Source organism: Emys orbicularis, chromosome 11, assembly GCF_028017835.1.
Source record: "Emys orbicularis isolate rEmyOrb1 chromosome 11, rEmyOrb1.hap1, whole genome shotgun sequence".
In the NCBI taxonomy this organism is placed as follows: Eukaryota; Metazoa; Chordata; order Testudines; family Emydidae; genus Emys; species Emys orbicularis.
The window spans coordinates 63,097,628-63,109,672 of NC_088693.1; the positions used below are offsets into that span (position 1 = coordinate 63,097,628).

Below are 12,045 nucleotides of genomic sequence, written 5' to 3' on the forward strand. Positions count from 1 at the left end.
GGGCTCTGGGAGGGAGTTTGGGTGCGGGAGGAGGTGAGGGCCCTGGGAGGGAGTTTGGGTGCGGGAGGGGTGAGGGGTGCGGGCTCTGGGAGGGAGTTTGGGTGCGGGAGGAGGTGAGGGCCCTGGGAGGGAGTTTGGGTGCGGGAGGGGGTGCGGGGTGCGGGCTCTGGGAGGGAGTTTGGGTGCGGGAGGAGGTGAGGGCCCTGGGAGGGAGTTTGGGTGCGGGAGGGGGTGCGGGGTGCAGGCCCTGGGAGGGAGTTTGGGTGCGGGAGGGGGTGCGGGGTGCGGGCTCTGGGAGGGAGTTTGGGTGCGGGAGGGGGTGAGGGGTGCAGGCTCTGGGAGGGAGTTTGGGTGCAGGAGGGGGTGAGGGGTGCGGGCTCTGGGAGGGAGTTGGGGTGTGGGAGGAGGTGAGGGGTGCGGGCTCTGGGAGGGAGTTTGGGTGTGGGAAGGGTTGCGGGCTCTGGGAGGGAGTTTGGGTGTGGGAAGGGTTGCGGGCTCTGGGAGGGAGTTTTGGTGCGGGCTCTGGGCTGGGGCAGGGAGTTGGGGTGCGGGTGAGGGGTGTGGGCTCCGGCCGGGCGGCGCTTACCTCAGGCAGCTCCCGAAAGCAAATGGCACATCTCTCTGGCAGCAGCTCCTAGGCAGGGGGGACTATGGGGTCTCTGTGCGCTGCCCCGGCCCGCAGGCACCGCCCCTGCAGCTCCTGTTAGTCGCAGTTCCTGGCCAATGGAAGCTGTGGAATCGGTGCTCGGAGACCCCCTGCTCTCCCCACAGAGGCCACAGTGACGTGCCAGCCGCTGAGAGCGGTGCGGAGCCACGGCAGACACGGAGCCTGCCTTAGCCCCGCTGAGCCGCTGGAGTTTTAGTGCTTTAAATCTCCCCGATTGGCTTCAGTAGCCTCCGGGTGATAGAAGGAGGGGGAGGAGTTGATCAGCGGGGCCCGCGGGGCCCCCTCAAGTACCCTCAGGGACCCCCAGGGGTCTGCGGAACCCAGTTTGAGAAACACTGCCCTAGAACATCTAGAATTATAGATTCAAACCTTGGCAGCATTGTCCTAGCCCTTCATCCTTTTGAAATAAAGTTTATGATTATTTATCAAGGCGAAGAATACACTCGGTGCTGTTCAATGCACAGAGACAGGTCTTGCTCTGAGGGACTTATTCAGTGTAAGAGGCAGACACAAAAAGGACAAGAAGCACTGGGAAACCAGAAGTGGTGTCCAACATTTTAACCTCAGTCATCATCCTTAGTTATACAATGTAATGGTGGAAAAGTCCTTTAAATACTGTGGATTGGGATCTGTCTCATGAAAGAAGTAAGCTTTAAGGAGGAAACTCACGGAGCATCCAATGATCTAACAGGACTTCTATACTCCAACCATCCTCTAAATCAATTTCTGATTACTCCTCTGGAGGTTTCCCTCACTCCCCCAGAATCAACACCATCTAATCCAAATTGAGCCTTAGCCTATTAGCTCTTATCTGTCCATTACTACAAAAATTCTGCCGGTGAGGACACTGCAGAGAAGTACATATCCCAGCATTCTTTCTTCACCTCCACGGCAGCCAAGACACAAGATTTAAAAGAAAAACCCTGATGTTGCAATGTGTTTCAGAAAGCATTTTCAGCCTCTTCTCTTTGTGCTTCATCTGTTGCAGGTGATCTGCACTGTATTCTTTGAAAAACGTCAGAAGACCTGGGCAAGGGAAGGGTGGACTGACGGCCTTAACTATAAACAGTGGTTCTTTATGCAGTTCTTAGGAGTGGGAATGGGGGTATTGAAACACAAAGGGTAAAACTGTGATTGAAGTTAGTGGCAAACCTCCCATGGGGCTTCAAGTGGGGCCAGGATTTCACTCAAAGGTCTTCAAGCTGTGGACTCCGGAACCAGTGTGTCGTAATATAGTTAGCTAACGATAACACAAGTTATAGCCAAATATACAAGGGAGGGGAAAATACATGCCAGGAAGTTACTGACCATTTCGAGTGAGGGAGCAGATAAGAAGTGTGAGAGTGTGAGGTGAAAGGAGGTGAGGATTGTTCTAGGTTGCCAACGAGGGATTTCCTGGAGGTTTTTTCAGTTTGCCAGATCCTGACTCTTCCAATGTTCTTGTTACAATTTCAATACACAATTCAGCTTTAGTCTAGATGAAAGGGGCAAAGGGAGGAAGGAGGATCTTGTGGCTAAGGCATTGGGCTGGGATTCAGGAGAGGTAGGTTCAATTCCCAGCTCTGCCACTGACTCCTTGTGTCACCCTCATCAAGTCCTGTACTCTTTCTAGTCATTAATTCCCAAACATCTGTTTTATGCTGTGTCACTCGCCCCACCCTTCACCCATCTCGCATATTTAAATTGTAAGCTAGTTAGGGCATGGTTTGTCTTTTCATACGTGCATTGTACAGTGCCTCACGCAAGGGGCCATGAAGTTGGTTGGCACTAGGCGCTACTAGAATACGAATAAGTAAAACCAAGGAGGTGTTCCTTCTGCATGTGTTTGTGAGCCGTGTTTCTCCTCTGTAACAGGCTGTATTTGAACTGAACACAAGATAGCAGCTGCCTCCAGCAGACTTGGAGAAATGAAACGTTCCCATTACACAGGAAGCAAAATTGTGAGATATAGCTTGATAACACAGCAACTGCCGTAGGCATCTACAGAGCATCAACGGTAACTGGGAACAACCATCCATGTCCTACAAGTGCTGTGTGCAGGATGGGGACCGGATGCCAGGAATCCTAATAGCGATTGCTCCTCTCCCCCCACAATTCCCCAAGTTTAGTCTGTTTTGCACTGTTTTGCTGCATTAACTAATAACAAACCCATCGCTGAGAACACCCCCAAGGAAATTTAGCAATACACGCCGCAAGAATAAAAGAGAAAACAGAGTCAGTTCAATTAAACATCCGTCGCTAACTTGCTTTGAGATGCCCTGCGACAGGCAAGATGCACTTGCTTCCGTATATGCGATAAAACTCTCCCCGCTGCACTTGGAAACCTGTTCTGAACATACAGCACGGCATGGCCCTCCAGTGAAATGAGACACAGTCTCCTCTTACAAACAGGCCACGGGGTTAACATGAAATTCCACCTAAGGAGATCAGTCTATACCTTTTGAGATGGGGGAGAGAGAACAGGAAACCCCCCCAGAATGTCAACAGATAATGAAGATCCTCTGCTTCTCTGTAACACACAAGCATATATTTTTTGGGACGAGTGGGGAAAACGGAAGGCCCTCTCATGAAGCACGTCCAAGCAATGCGGTGAAAAAGCTCAAGCGGACACAAGGGAGAAGGAGCCAAAATGCCTCAGAGTAAACAGCAGGGCTTAAAACTGCTGGTGCCAGATCCACACTGAGCTCCACAATGTGACTCCTGGGCCAAAGCTTCTACCTTCACATTCGTGGCGTTTCATTCCCCCGGCCTCTTTCTTCTTTCCCCCAAGGTTTCAAGTAGGGTTGCCAACTTTCTAATCGCACAAAACCGGACACCCTTGCCTCGCCCCCTGCCCTGCCCCTTTGCCGAGCTCCCCCCCCCCCCCCCCGTCACTCGCTCTCCCCCACCCACACTCACTCACTCATTTTCACTGGGCTGGGGCAGGGGGTTGGGGTGCAGGAGGGGGTGAGGGCTCCGGCTGGTGGTGCAGGTTCTGGGGTGGGGCGAGAAATAATGGGTGCAGGAGGGGGCTCCAGGCTGGAGCAGGGAGTTGGGGTGCGGGCTCTGGGGTGGGGCCGGGGATGAGCACTTTGGGGTGCAAAAGGAGGCTCTGGGCTGGGGTTGGAGCCGAGGGGTTCGGAGTGTGGTAAGGGGCTCTGGGCTAAGGCAGCGTGTTGGAGGGGGTACTGGCTCTGGGCTGGGGGTGCGGCTTCCGGGGTGGGGCCAGGAATGAGGGGTTCAGGGTGCAGGAGGGGGTTCTGAGCTAGGACAGGGGGTTGAGGTATGGGGGGGGAGGTGCAGGCTCCGGGAGGAAGTTTGGGTGTGAGAGAGGGCTCAGGGCTGGGGTGTGAGAAGGGGTGCAGGGTGAAGGCTTTGGGAGGGAGTTTGGGTGCAGGAGGGGGCTCCAGGCTGGGGCAGGGGGTTGGGGTGTGGGGGGAGGTGCAGGGTGCAGGCTCTGGGCGGCGCTTACCTCAGGGGCTTCCCAGAAGCGGCAACATATCCCTCGGTTCCTAGGCGTAGGGGTGGCAAGGTGGCTTTGCGCAGTGCGCACTGTCTCTGCCCACAGGCACCGCCCCAGCAGCTCCCATTGGCTGTGGTTCCCAGCCAATTGGAACTGCAGAGCCGGCACATGGGGCAGGGGCAGCACGTGGAGCCCCTCTAGCAGCCCCTGCACCTCAGAGCTAGAGGGACATGTTGCTGCTTCTGGGAGCCGTGCAGAGCCAGGTACGGAACCTGCCAGCCCTGCATCAACCGGAGCCACCAGGATCCCTTTTCGACTGGATGTTCCCATCGAAAACCAGACACCTGGCAACCCTAGTGCAGGGCTCCAAGATGGCAACACTACATGTAATTTCTGTCACACCCAGGTGTTCTCCTAATCTTGTAGTGGGGATGAGTAATAGGTGGTTTTAAGAAGCAGGTATTGAAACTAAGGTCAAAGGCTGCATTAATCAAACAAGACATAAAGTGTACTGGGAATTTGCATGTTAGAGAACAGAGAACAATTTCCTTAACTTGAAAATGTGTGCGCGCACACACACACACGCACGCGCGCGCGCGCACACACACACACACACACAAATATATACATAGGATGCACCTGATTTTTTTTTTTAAAAGCTAGGATGCAATTCGATGCTCAGCTGTGCACTTAATTTGCACATATAATTGCCATGATTGTGTTTCATTATCTCACTGAAGGGGACAACCCTGAAATGATACTTGCATTTTAGTTTTGAGAAAGGGTCCTGAGTCAATGGCTTGGTTGGACAGGCAATGTGTTATCTGAGGGATGGGAACGCAGTCAGAGCCCAATCCTTCAAGCTGTTACTCCGAGTTTGCCATACTGGGCCCTTGGTTCTGTGTGGCAAATTAGGACAAAAAACACAAGATAACAAAAGCACTTTGCACAAGCAAATACAGTCACACTGTTTTTTGTTCGTTTTAAAGAAAGGTTCATTACAGCAGGCAGGTCCCACTGCATTCTCCCCACACGATGGCTTGGGAGTCCGACTGCAGATCTAATTTTTAATGCGCTGAATGTCGTTTCGAAGCCCTGTTGCAAATTTGGGTTTCAAGCAGAACAAAAAAGCCCTTTTGTTATTTAAAAATATATATATAGCCAAGATCTTGACATATCTAATTAAACTTAGATCCGCTCATTTTCCAGGCCACCATCTACCACAATGACTTTAGCCTCCTTCACTATCCAAAATAAGATGCCTTCTGCTGCCTGACCCAGTGTACCAGTCCTGTTGCCACTCTGAATTACAGCAACTCCCTTGTTCCCAAGTATTGAGGTAAAAGGAGAAAGCTGGCCAATCTTGTCATTACCACTAAATGTAACACGAGCTGCCAGCAATTTGGGAAATTAATACTCGCCTAAAATATCAGCTGCTCGGGAGAGCCTTCTGCTCGGCGTTTCGTGCTGGCCCAGCTGAAGGAAGTCTCAGAGCTGGCAATCTTTGAGGTATAAAGTTTCCAACCACACTGAAGTGGAGTGACTGTGGCAAGGAAAGGAGCCCTAGGCACAGGAAAATATCTGAGAGGCTTAATCACTAGTGAGAGGCAGGGTGACTGTTTCGGAGGGTGATCTGATGGCAGATCATTTAATTTTTATGGTCATGCACTCCTCTACGTAGGTGCCGGTTTATGTGTGCAGTATATACACACGCATGCTGTATAAACAGGTTCAGTACATGATAATGTGGTGCGTTTAAAGGCTTTATGGGACAGCTGCATCACTCATGAATGGCAACGCCAGAGGTGATTTTGACAGCACCTCTAGCACCGCTTACTCTGTGGAAGCCACACACATGTAAAGAAAAACTATTTTATGAAAGTTAGGAGAGTTCGTGCTTTGTTTTTGTGTGTGTTTGTTTTTGAAGCCCTGTTTTTTGTATCCTGCCACTTGTAAAGTTACCACTAGTCCTACTGTGCGGGCCTCAGAGGAAGCCATAAGCAATGCCATAAACACATAGCCATATGCTATATCAGCGAAAGCTCACCTCTACCAAGGGCTTTTGCCAGCACTGCTGTCATCCGGGATTACACCTCCTCACCCCCCTGACCAATAGAACTAGGCCAGAAAAAGTCTGTGGTATATGGATTGCAAATTTTATGGGGAAAATGTGTGTTTTAGAGTTTGTTGTATCTTGGGTGGAAAAGGAGATTGCCACGCCTGGGTTTTAAAGTCACTAAGCGCTGCATTATAGCTCAACCACACGCCATTTCTCAATAACTGTACTAGGACAGAATGGTCAGACATTCTGAATGATCACGAACCGCGAGGAAAAAATGACTACAGTTCCCCGCTCTCTGTGATCCTGGAAACCGAACTGCAATGAGGAAGAGAGATGGACAGGATAGAAAAGCTGGCCTTTTCAGCAAAAGATTTGAGATGGTTAGAAAAGTGACCTGGCGCTGAAAGCATTTGTATTGCTCCTCAAAAGTGCTTCTAGCTCTGTCATCACAAGACACTGGAGCGTAGTTCAGGTGAAATGCAGGCTTCGGTGAAGCATTTTTTCCCACATTTTTAGTTATTAGGCAATATTACATTTATAAAACATTTCAACAAAAGCATAGGAATTGCCGTACCAGATCCGAACAACTGTCCACCTAGTCCAGTATCCTGTCTCGGACAGCGGCTGGTACTAGATGTTTCAGAGGAAGGTGAAAGAAACCCCCGTAAAGGATATTCTACCCATAGGGGAAACTTCTTTTGAACACTAGTCAGTTAGTGGTTTGTTTACTGTATACAGCTTTCTTTAATTTAACCGGATATCTTGTTTGCTTTCTGGGCCACCCCAGAGTATTGAGCAGATGTTTTCACTGAGCTGTTTGTAATGACACCTTTGGTCTTTTTCCTGAATGGTTGCAATTAATTTAGAACCCAGCAAAATGTCCAAGTAGTGAGAACTGCATCAACCGTCACAAGAACTACATCTGCTAAAAATCATCATCATAACATTTTAGGTCAATATTTGCCACTTACTACCGGAACGTCCCCTTGTCTAAGTCTTTAATTGGTTGGACTAGCCCTGGATAAAGTAGCTAACAGAGATTTAGTGATGTTTTAATAGAGGCCTCATTCCTGACTCACACCAGATTACTCTCAGGGGCTTATGAAGAGTGATGGCTGGAGCGGAACACAACCATAGCCAATGGGGCAGAATAGGTGAGCTGTCACACTTTGTTTTTCTGCTTGTTAAATCTGAATGCTCTTAATTAGTTATCTTGCCTGTGAATGCCTGTGCGAACAATGAAGAAGAGATCAGGCTTGGGGAGAGGCTAAGAATACATGCTGCCCAAGCTCCTGGAGCTGGGCTAAGCTAGCTGTAAGCTTGGGTGTAGTCAACTGGGGCACTAGTTTTGCTGTGAGAACTTGATTTAAAAAAAAAAAAAATCCTTCTGTGAATAAAGAACATCACCTGTTTTCTCTTTGGTTAAAGGGCAGGCCGGCCAGGTTGCTCACATCTGCATTAGCTGGGTCTGTGAATCAGCAAAGTGCTAGCATAGCACTATCCCATTAGGAGCTTGGCAGCTTCCCAGAACTAATGACATATTACTTGGCTGTTTTCCTTCCTGGGCTAAGCCCTCCCCCACTAGCCCAGCACCCCATCCTTATGGATCACAGCAGTAAAAGCCCCCAGACCATTAGCTAATTACTAGTAGCAGAAGCCTAGGCTGTCCCCGGGTGTAATTTGTAAAGCCACATGTGTCAAAAAAGCCCAAAATGGCTGAGAACTTAAAAGCTGGTCAGTAACAGAGAGGATGATGAAACCTGGTGATAGTTTAAACAAAAAAAGCTCTCAAGCAGCTGCTTCCATCATTTCACACTGACTCAACAGACATTCTGGGCGTCAGAGTGGTGTTTGGGGTTACTGTGCATGCTGGCTGCGTTGATCTGTGTTGAGGGGGTTGTGCTGGGACATTGGTGTTGATCTTTGCAGGTGGTGAATGAGGCGCGTGTGATGTGGGGAGGAACTGTGTGTGTTCAGGGTTATCATGTGGTGGTTGTGTAGATTTGTGTGTGTGAGGCGGTTGTGCTGGAAGATCTGTGTTGATTTGTGTGGGTGGCGGATGGACACACAGAGTGGCAGTTGGGCCAAGTAATTCACACTCTCTGTGCAGTCTCCCTCATACAACCAATGAAACCGTTCCATACAAATTAACTGTACAGTAAGGGTGGGGATATGTTGAGTCACCTTTGATATCACAATGCTCCAGGACTCTTGGCGGGGCAGAGAGACACGCCTTACTGCAGCTGTACACAGCATGGGGGTACATTGGTTAAGTCAAAATGGCAGAGAACTTAAAAATGGACGGTACAGACCACACATCCCAGGGGTGATTGAACCCCGTGATAGATATTCTGAACAAAAAGAGCTCTCAGCCATGTTGCAGCTGCTCTCGTGGCTTCACACGGAGACACACAGACAGAGCAGCAATCCTGGAATCTTACTATCTAGATTCCTGTTTGTTATTTGTACTGTGGTAGCACCTAGGAGCACTAGTCAGACACTGGGACCCCCCCACTGCACCAGGCGTGAGTCTTAAATTAGATTTCCCTCTAAATAATATTGTGCATCGCCATCTTCATCTCAGGCAAAAATGAATTTTCATTCAGCTCTCTTCTTGCACCCTCAAATTCAGCGTGCAAACAACAGCCCTCCCCCCCAGATAGCACATTTATAAAAACACAGCTGCCCAGCGGAGAGAGGTTTCTTGTTTTCTGGGCATTTTAAAGAGCCCTTTGCAGGATAAATACATCAGACTTGGAGTCACTGGGGGAGAGGGCACCATTTCTGCAGATTACCACTCCCTGCTTTTCTAATTCACTCACCAGGCCTTATCTTTCTATTAATCTTTAATAAACCTTTTGGTTAATTCCCCCAACACATACATTGTACATGACAGCAGGGCAGAGTGTTAAAGCAACCCCAGGATATAAGGAAATGAGCAGGGGAGGAATCAAAAATAGGGGAAATATTCGGGAATTTAAAAAAAACCACACACTGGCAGCCAACAACCAGTAGGCAGGTGAGAGCAACAATGGCGAAGTACGATATGGGGGCTAGACAGTGTCTTTAAGGGCACTAATGCTCCTCTATTAGCTCCATTCTCTCTCTCTCCTCCCCATTATGGTTTCACTCTGACAGAAACGGGCAACCTGATTTCAAATGTAGAGACTCTGAAATGAGGAAAAGACTCTCCAGGCCGATAACAAGGATACAGCTAGATTAAAAGCTAAATCCAATTTAACCCACCCCAGCAGAAACAGTAATTGAATTATACTGCCTCTAACTATGATAAATTTGGGGAGCCGGGGGGGTAGGAGGATTGCAAATACAAATAAACACAAAGAAGTATGTTGGAAGGAACTGCTAAATAAATGGATGCATTGTGACTCCTGCCCATCCCCACTCCCACAGGGCCTTTGCTAAGCTGCTGATTGCTTCTAAATCTCTACTGCCAATGTTAGGAACTGATTAAGCAGCTTACAAGGCACTGGGGGCTAATAGACTGGCCCACCAGGGAGACTGCCACTTCTGATTTAAGCAGCTTGTTATTTCATGGTTTGGTTATGAAAGAAGAGACAGCAGCAAAGCCTGAAAAGCCACGAAAGCAGTTTTATCCCTCAGATGACTGGCTTTTTTAAAAATGTGGAATTATTCCCATCCCACAACTGCACCAGCCCACAAACTAGTTGTTGCCTCAGCTTTGGGTCTCTGTGTATTTGCTGCCACATAAAACTTGGATTCTCCCAACTCCCCTCACTTCTTATTGCCAAGATAATTCTTGTCATTCCATCTGTCCCATGCTGAAATACGGGTGCTGCCTAGCAGGCTGTCCAGTCAGCTTGTTCAGCATAGACTGAAGCAAAGAAGTAGAATATTGTGACACATCTGGTTGATTATCGACGGCTACAGTCACCCAAGATGGCCTGATTTTAAGTCACGTGTCTGGTTAATTTCATCATTGTTATTAATTTGTTGTATCTCAGAAGGTACACACCCAGGAGCCCCAGGCACTGACCAGCTCTCCATTGTGTTAGGTGCTACACAAACACAGAACAAAGAGACAATTCCTGCCTCAAATCTATGTAAACATTACTAGTCACACTAAGGGGTTAAACTCCCCGAGGGGTTACTCCTACATTTTAAAGCAATTTCCCCTTTCCTTCTAGGGCAAAGTGAACACAATGGAGTGAAATACCAAAACCCAATCGAAACATTATGGTGACCACGCTGAAGACAAAAACGCAAGAAATGCAAAGTGAAAATGAGAAATGGGCTCATAGGAAAACCCCCAATTCAAAACACCCCGGCGCTTTAAGTGATGCTCAAAATCCACCCCTGAATCCAGATTTTGAAAGCAGCTCCTGGGTAGAATTTTCAGAAATGCCTAATCTGTTCCCTATAGATAGCATTTGTACTGGTATAACTATATCAGTTAGGGGTGTGATTTTGTGCTGCTGCGGTTATACCAGCACAACGCCTAGTGTGGATGCAGCGACCCTGTATAAAGGTGTGTTAGACAGGATAAAAAATTCATAAGGGATAAGCCATAAGGCAGCGTCCTCCTGCCTGAGGATGCGAATAATCCATTAGTTGGTGGAGCTAAGGAAAAGGTGTTCTCTTAGAAGGTGTTTGGTGGCATGTGCTAACAAGGCCTTAACTACACTACGGGGGCTCTAGCGGCATAGCTACTGTATCTTAGCCCCACAGTGTAGATGCAGTCTACAGCGATGGAAGGGATTTTTCCTTCGCCGTAGGAACTCCACCTCCCCAAGCAATGGGAGCGAGGTGGATGGAAGCATTCTTCTGCCCACCGAGCTGCGTCTATGGCTGGGGTTAGGTTGGCAGAGCTACGTTGCTCAAGAGTGTGAGCAGCATAGCTGTGTCAACCTACATTTTAAGTGTAGACCAAGCCTAACACATCCAAAACTGTGGAGACCAGGCAGAGCTGTACTTTAAGCAGGTGTGAGTTAGAATCATAGAAGAATCATAGAAGATTAGGGTTGGAAGAGACCTCAGGAGGTCATCTAGTCCAACCCCCTGCTCAAGACAGGACCAACACCAACTAAATCATCCCAACCAGGGCTTTGTCAAGCCGGGCCTTAAAAACCTCTAAGGATGGAGATTCCACCATCTCCCTAGGTAACCCATTCCAGTGCTTCACCACCCTCCTAGTGAAATAGTGTTTCCTAATATCCAACCTAGACCTCCCCCACTGCAACTTGAGACCATTGCTCCTTGTTCTGTCATCTGCCACCACTGAGAACAGCCGAGCTCCATCCTCTTTGGAACCGCCCCTCAGGTAGTTGAAGGTTGATATCAAATCCCCCCTCATTCTTCTCTTCTGCAGACTAAACAAGCCCAGTTCCCTCAGCCTCTCCTCATAAGTCATGTGCCCCAGCTCCTTGATCATTTTTGCGGCCCTCCGCTGGACTCTCTCCAATTTGTCCACATCCTTTCTGTAGTGGGGGCCCCAAAACTGGATGCAATACTCCAGATGTGGCCTCACCAGTGCCAAATACAGGGGAATAATCACTTCCCTCGATCTGCTGGCAATGCTCCTACTAATGTAGGCCATTATATGCGGTTAGCTTTCTTGGCAACAAGGGAACACTGCTGATTCATATCCAGCTTCTCATTCACTGTAATCCCCAGGTCCTTTTCTGCAGAACTGCTGCTTAGCCAGTCGGTCCCCAGCCTGTAGCAGTGCATGGGATTCTTCTGTCCTAAGTGCAGGACTCTGCACTTGTCCTTGTTGAACCTCATCAGATTTCTTTTGTCCCAGTCCAAGTTGGCACTCAGGCTCCCCCTTCAGCTTCAATTAACACTACTCAGCAATGAGTGTAGACAGAGACCCTTGAGGGATGACCGGGACAA

General features: G+C 48.9%; 1 protein-coding gene across 1 annotated transcript in view; it reads right to left on the reverse strand.

The window, feature by feature from the left end:
* PLEKHM3 (pleckstrin homology domain containing M3) overlaps positions 1–12,045 on the reverse strand; it is a 109,761-nt gene that overhangs the window by 34,516 nt on the left and 63,200 nt on the right. The gene's annotated exons all lie outside the window — the stretch shown is intronic.